This window comes from Alexandromys fortis, unplaced genomic scaffold (assembly GCF_014885135.2).
Source record: "Alexandromys fortis isolate MF-2015 unplaced genomic scaffold, M_Fortis_MF-2015_v1.1 scaffold_31, whole genome shotgun sequence".
NCBI classification, from domain to species: Eukaryota; Metazoa; Chordata; class Mammalia; order Rodentia; family Cricetidae; genus Alexandromys; species Alexandromys fortis.
This window is the reverse complement of record NW_026067974.1, coordinates 13,246,680-13,253,384: the sequence shown is the minus strand read 5'-3', so window position 1 is coordinate 13,253,384 and position 6,705 is coordinate 13,246,680.

Here is a 6,705-nt window from a genome sequence, read left to right as displayed (position 1 = left end):
ATAGATAGATAGATAGATAGATAGATAGATAGATAGATATAGATAGATAGATATATATCAGAGAATCAGAGATCACCCTTATGAACCATCTATCCTGTTTTAATTTTTCAATTACATTTATTGATTTGTTTGTTGGTACTTGTATGGATGCACATTTGCATGGCACACATAGAGAGGTCAGAGGACAACTTGCAGGAGTCAAGTTTGCTTTTTCTACCATGTGGGGCCCAGGGATCAAACTTAGGTTGGCAAGCTTGGTGGCACATGCCCTGACCTTGCTTTTGGACACATGTTTTTTACTGCCCAGGTCTTGCCAAGTAGGCAAGTAGGGTACGTTTGCTAGCTGCCAATCTGCCTGTCTCTGCCTGTCTCCACCTCCCTAGTGCTAGTATTATTAAAAGTATAAACTATCAGAGGGGCTGGAGAGATGGCTCAGCAGCTAAGAGCACTGGCTGCTCTCGCAGAGGCCAGGAATTCAATCCCCAGCACCCACATGGTGGCTCACAACTGTTCCTAAATCCAGCTCTAGATCAGACACTCTCTTCTGGCCCCTGTAGAGGACACATGCGTGTGGTGCTCTTACATGCAGGCAAAACACTTATGTACATAAAATAAAAGCAAACAAAGTCTATTTTAAAATAAGTGAAATTACGTGCCACTGTGCCCTGTTTTGTTTTGTGTGCATGTGTGCGTGTGGGTTCTGGGGGACAGAACTTGGGTCCTCATACCTACATAGCAAGCATTTTGCCAACTGGGTCATTTCCCCAGCCCAAAGAACTCCAGTTCCATGCTGAGTAAATACAGGACCCAGATAGGCAAGGAGCTGCAATTCAGCGTGCGACCTTCTGTTATAGAATCCAGACTGATTTCCACAGAGATGGGCGAGAGCAAGCCGCCGTTTGCGCAGGCAAAGGTAACGGGAGTGATGGTGGAGCTGAGCTTTAGTGAATGAAGGCGGTGTCATCTCATGGAGAAGACAGGAAAAGAGAAAGGAGCTGAAGGGAGGAAGGTGAGGGGAGCGCTTGGGTTGAGGGGAGAGGATGGCAGAGCCTGTTTAGTGGGGACGTGAGGTCTGGAACATCAGCATCACGATGTGTACCGAAATGCTTTCTTTTGTGCCACCAACCAGCTCTCAAATCATGGCACAGAGACTAATTATTAGTTTTGAATGCTCGCCCTAGCTTAGGCTTGTTTCTGGCTAGCTCTTTTAAATTAACCTGTTTCTCTTTGTCTGCCTTTTGCATCAGGGCTTGTTACCTTTCTTACTTCTGTGTATCTTACTTCCATGGCTTCTCTGTGTCTGGGTGGCATCTGCCTGGCTTCTTGCCCTGGGTGTGTCCCTCATTCTCTATTCCTTCCCCCATTCTTCCCATTCTTCTCTTTCTGAGCCTAGATTTCTCTTTCCTATGTATTCTGCCTGCCAGTTATTGGCCACTCTGCTCTTTATTAGACCAATCCAGTGCCTTAGGCAGGCAAGGTGAAGCTAATGTAACACATCTTTACATAATTAAACAAATTAACAAATGCAGCAGAAACAAAAGTAACACATCTTTACCCAGTTAAAATAATATTCCAGAGGGGGCTGGAGAGATAGCTCAGTGGTTAAGAGCACGGCCTGCTCTTCCAAAGGTCCTAGTTCAATTCCCAGCAACCACATGGTGGCTCATGGTGCACTCTTCTGGTCTGCAGGCAGAGTACTGAGAATACTGTATACATAAATACATAAATAAATCTTTAAAAAATAATATTCCACAAATAATAAATAAAATAATATTCCACAAATAATAAATAAAATAATATTCCACAACAAGGCTTGGTGCTGGGATTAAAGGCGTGTGCTGCCACCACCACCCAACTGTAGAATATTAAGATGTGTTACATTTGTTTATGTTGTGGCACATTTGTTTTAATATGTTATATTTGTTTAACTTTGTGAAACTGTGTTTCTTTGCCTGCCTAAAACACCTGATGGTCAGGCGAAAGGATAGGTGGGGCTGGCAGGCAGAGAGAAAAAACAGAAGGAGATGTCTGGGAGGAAAAGAAGAAGGAGCAAGAGAACAAGGAGAGGAGGACGTTAGGGGCTACCCAGCCTCCCAGCCTCCCAGCCACCCAGCCACCCAGCCACCCAGCCTCCCAACCAGCCATGGAGTAAGAGTGAAAGCAAGACCAGAGAAGAGAAGGAAAAAGCCCAGAGGCAAAAGGCTGATGGGACAATTTAAGTTAAGAAAAACTGGCTAGAAACAAGCCAAGCTAAGGCCGGGCATTTATAAGTAACAATAAGCCTCCATGTATGTGATTTATTTGGGAGCTGGGTGGTGGGCCCCCCGCAAAAGAGTAAAAACAACCAACAAGTTGGGCAGCGATGGCACATTCTCAAAAACACTGAAGGAAATCTCAGGTTAGTGGGATGCGGCAAAATGGCGAGATCCCTGGGACAGGTTTCAGATGCTCTCCAACAGTGTTTTTAGCTTTGCGATGCTAGATGTTAGTTGTTTGCTAAGTGAATGCATCCTCAAAGAGTTTTTGTTTGTTTGTTTGTTTGGTCTTTGCTTTCAGACAGGGTCTCAAGCACCCCAGGCTGGTACTGAGCTCACTGTGTGACGGAAAATGACCTTGAACTCCCGATGCTCTTGTCTCTTCTTTCCACACGCTGGGATTACAGGCGTGAGCACCCACTCCAAGCTTCAAACGGTTTTACCTTATAGAGGCAAAGATGTTAGGCTAACCACACAAGTGGGTAACAGAAGCCTCTTACAGAGACTGAAAGTAGCCCAGGATATCTTAGCTCAGGATCTGCAACATTTCAGCTTCCACAACTGTGAATCAGCCAGTCCGCCTCGCAGAGTCTTTAACATAGCCCTGGCTTTTCTCTGGGAGTTTCAGTTCCAGGAGAAGAAGCTGTGATGATTTCATTAAATGCCTGAGTTCGCCACTCTATTTTTCTATTGTGATAAAACACCACGGCCAAGGTAACTTACAGAAGGGTTTATTTTGGGCTTTGGTTCCATAATGAAGTGGACAGCATGGCAGTGGGTGGCTGGACCGGCTACTGAGAGCTTACACCTTGAACCAGCACAGGAAGCCCAGAGAACAGGCTCGACAGGTTCTCAAAACCCAGCCCCAGGGACAAACTTCCTCCAGCAAGACCACACCTCCTAAGCTTCTCCCAAACAGGGCCACCACCTGGGGACCAAGCACTCAAATGCCAGAGACTATGGGGGCATTTCTCATTCAAACCATCACAGTGCCTCAGAAAACAGCTTCAGGAAGAGGTTTTATGAAACAATTGGCATCTATTGAGGAAAGGTCTTAAGGGCTGGAGAGATGGCTCAGAAGTTAATTAACAGCACTGGCCGCTCTTTCGGAGAATCCTGGTTCCATTCCCAGCACCCACATGGCAGCTCCCAACTCCCTGTAACTCCAGCTCCAGGGGTCAGATACCCTCTTTTGGCTTCTGCAGGCACCTGCACACACACACACACACACACACACACACACACACACACACAGCAACAGGAAAAGGGTTGGGGGTCAACGTGCATGCCTGTAGTCCTAGCACTGAGCTGCGTGGTTGCTGTGAGCTCCCAGTCAGTCTGGGTGACATCATAAACTCCAGGCTTGTCTGAGCCACAGGATGAGACCCTTGTTTTACTTTGTGCTTTTTCTTTTAATTCTTAAAGAAAATAAGGTGACCAAGTGTGATGATGCACACCTTTAATCCCAGCATTTGGGAGACATAGACAGTATCTGTTTGTTTCGGGCCGGCCTAGTGTACATAGCAAGTTTCAGGATAGCCAGGGCTAAAGAAACCTTGTTTTTAAAAAAAAGGAAAGGAAGCCGGGCGGTGGTGGCACCTGCCTTTAATCCCAGCACTCGGGAGGCAGAGGCAGGAGGATCTCTGTGAGTTAGAGGACAGCCTGGTCTACAAGAGCTAGTTCCAGGACAGGCTCCAAAGCTACAGAGAAACCCTGTCTTGAAAAACCAAAAAAAAAAAAAAAAAGGAAGGAAGGAAGGAAAAAGAAAGGAGTAAAGGTGTATAACTGTGTGTATCTGTGTATCATTTCATAAAGTGTGTTTGATTGTACATATTTGTGCAGGCATATGTTTGTGTGTGTATGGACCTGTGTTTGGTGCATATGTACATGTGTGAGTGTGTTTATGTGTGAGTAAATAGATGTGTGTACATCTGTGTGTATGTGCCTTTTGTGTTTGTATATGTATGTACACGTGTTTTGGGTGTATGGGTACATTTGTGTATATATGCCACACACATTTGTGTTTCTGTTTATTTGTTCACGGTGTGCATATATATTTTGTGTGTGTACGTGCATGTTTGTGTGTGCTTGGTCCCAGGGCTACATAGTGAGACCCTGTCAAAACAAAAATCTTCAAAAAGGGCTGGAAATCCTCCTCACTTCCCAAGGTTTATTCATTCCATGGTTTCCAGCCAGGCTGTGTAAGTGCCCACAAGTGATAAACCGTTTACTGGGAAATCAGCCTCCTGGAAAGGGAATTGATTGGTGGAGAGGCTCGCTCTTTGATCAGCAATTAAACATGCTGTTCTCTGCCCTGGAGCCTCTCCACATTCTCATCCCTCCACCCCAGGCAACGTTTATTTCTCTGTAAGATCAATTTAGACATCCCATCCTCTAGGACAGAGATTCTCAACCTTTCTAATGATGCGAACCTTTAATGTTGTGGTGACTCCAGCAATAACGTTATCTTCATTGCTACTTTCTAATTGTAATTTTGCTGTTATGAATCGTAATGTAAATATCTGTGCCTTCTGATGATCTTAGGTGACCCCTATGAAAGGGTCATTCAACCTCAAGGGGGTCGTGACCCATAGGTTGAGACCCATTGCTCTAGCAGGCTTTCCCCAACCCCTCACTACTGACTTCCTCTATCCTTGTGACGACCACGACTCTGTGACCTTCCTTTGCCCTGACCACAGAAACTGTCTGTGTCTGTTGGCACTGTATAGCAGGGCTGGAGTCCCTGAAGAGAGGCCAGGACTGAGGCTGAAAACTCAGTTGCATCTGAAGTCTCAGAATTGAAGAGGTCATGGACAGAAGTTGAAGCTTGGCACCACATGGCCTGGTCCTTCTCTCTCTGAAGATAGCCCAGGAAAGTCCTCTGGTGATGGTGCAGCCTAGTCACAGAGACCGCAGCACTTTAAAGATGCCAATACCCTGGAACAACTTCTAGGAATGGCATAGTTATGAAGAGGAAGCCATTCCGAGTCTGTGAGACAAACTGTGCATGGATGGGAGAGCCAGAGAAGTATGACTGTTCAAATTCTCAGAAGCCCAGAAGATTGTGGGCAGATCTCAGACACTTGAGTTATTTATGCTGTTGGAGTGTGGTTTTGCTATGTTCAGATTGTGACTGTGTCCTGGCTCCTTCTTCTTAGAGTAAGAAAGTATTTAACATTTTTCTCATTTTACGGGCGTCCGTGGTTAAGAAACATTGGGATTTTATGGCAACTTCAGATATTTTAGAGAGGCCTGGAACTTTGAAAGAGATTTTGGATGCTTTAAAGAGACCAAACTTTTAAAGTATTTGAATTTGTAAAGACTGCAGAACTTTTTTAATTTTTTTTTTTTTTTAGTTTTTCAAGACAGGGTTTCTCTGTAGCATTAGAGCCTGTCCTGGCACTAGCTCTTGTAGACCAGGCTGGCCTCGAACTCACAGAGATCCGCCTGCCTCTGCCTCCCGAGTGCTGGGATTAAAGGCGTGCGCCACCACTGCCCAGCAGACTGCAGAACTTTTAAAGCTATGCTATGTTTCATATTATCATATGAACATTAACATACCATCTTGGGGAAAAATGAAAAAGGAAAGGTTGTAGCTGAACAGTACAGTGCTTGTGAGTCAAGTTGATGAGGAGTTAATTGTGTTGATTAGTTTTACATCGCTTTGACACAGATGGAGTCACTTGGGAAGAGGACTCTCAATTGAGAAAACTCCTCCATAATACTGGCCTGTAGGCAGGTCTGTAGGGCTTTTTCTTCATGTGTGGGTAGACCCAGTCCATTGCGGGTAGTGCCACTCATGGGCTGGGGCCCTGGTTGCTTTAAGAAAAGCTGACTGATGCCAGGCGGTGGTGGTACACACCTTTAATCTCAGCACTCAGGAGACAGAAGTGGGTGGATATCTGAGTTTAAGCCCAGCCTGGTCTTTTTAATTTGTGTATGTGTGTGTGCCCGAGAGTGCGTGCACCCTTGAGAGGGGGAGGAAGGGAGAGAGGGGGAGGGAGATGGGGGGAGGGTAGAGAGAGTGGAACCTTATAAAATCTGAGGAGGAAAGACTCCTTTAGCCCATGGTTTCGGAAGGTTCTGTCTCTCAAGGTGGGGATGACACGGTAGAGCACAGCAGGTCACATCATGGTGGACCAGGAAGCAGAGAGAGCAAGACAGGAAGCGACTGGAGATAACTTATCCCAAGTGGTCTGCTTCCTTCAGGTTGGCACCCTGTTCTAAGTTTTTAGAGCCTCCCCAAATAATGTCAGTATCTTAAATCATGTATCTCTGGACTAAGTGTCGGTGGTGCTGTGACTGCAAATGGCCCCATCATCACAGGGACAGTGAGAAGGGGCAAAAGGCCCCACGGTGTCCGAGCTCTTGACCGTGTCTCTCAGTTCAGAAGCTGAGCAGCACCCATATCTGTTCCTGGCACTTCCCCTCCTGGCCCACCCTGAGCAGA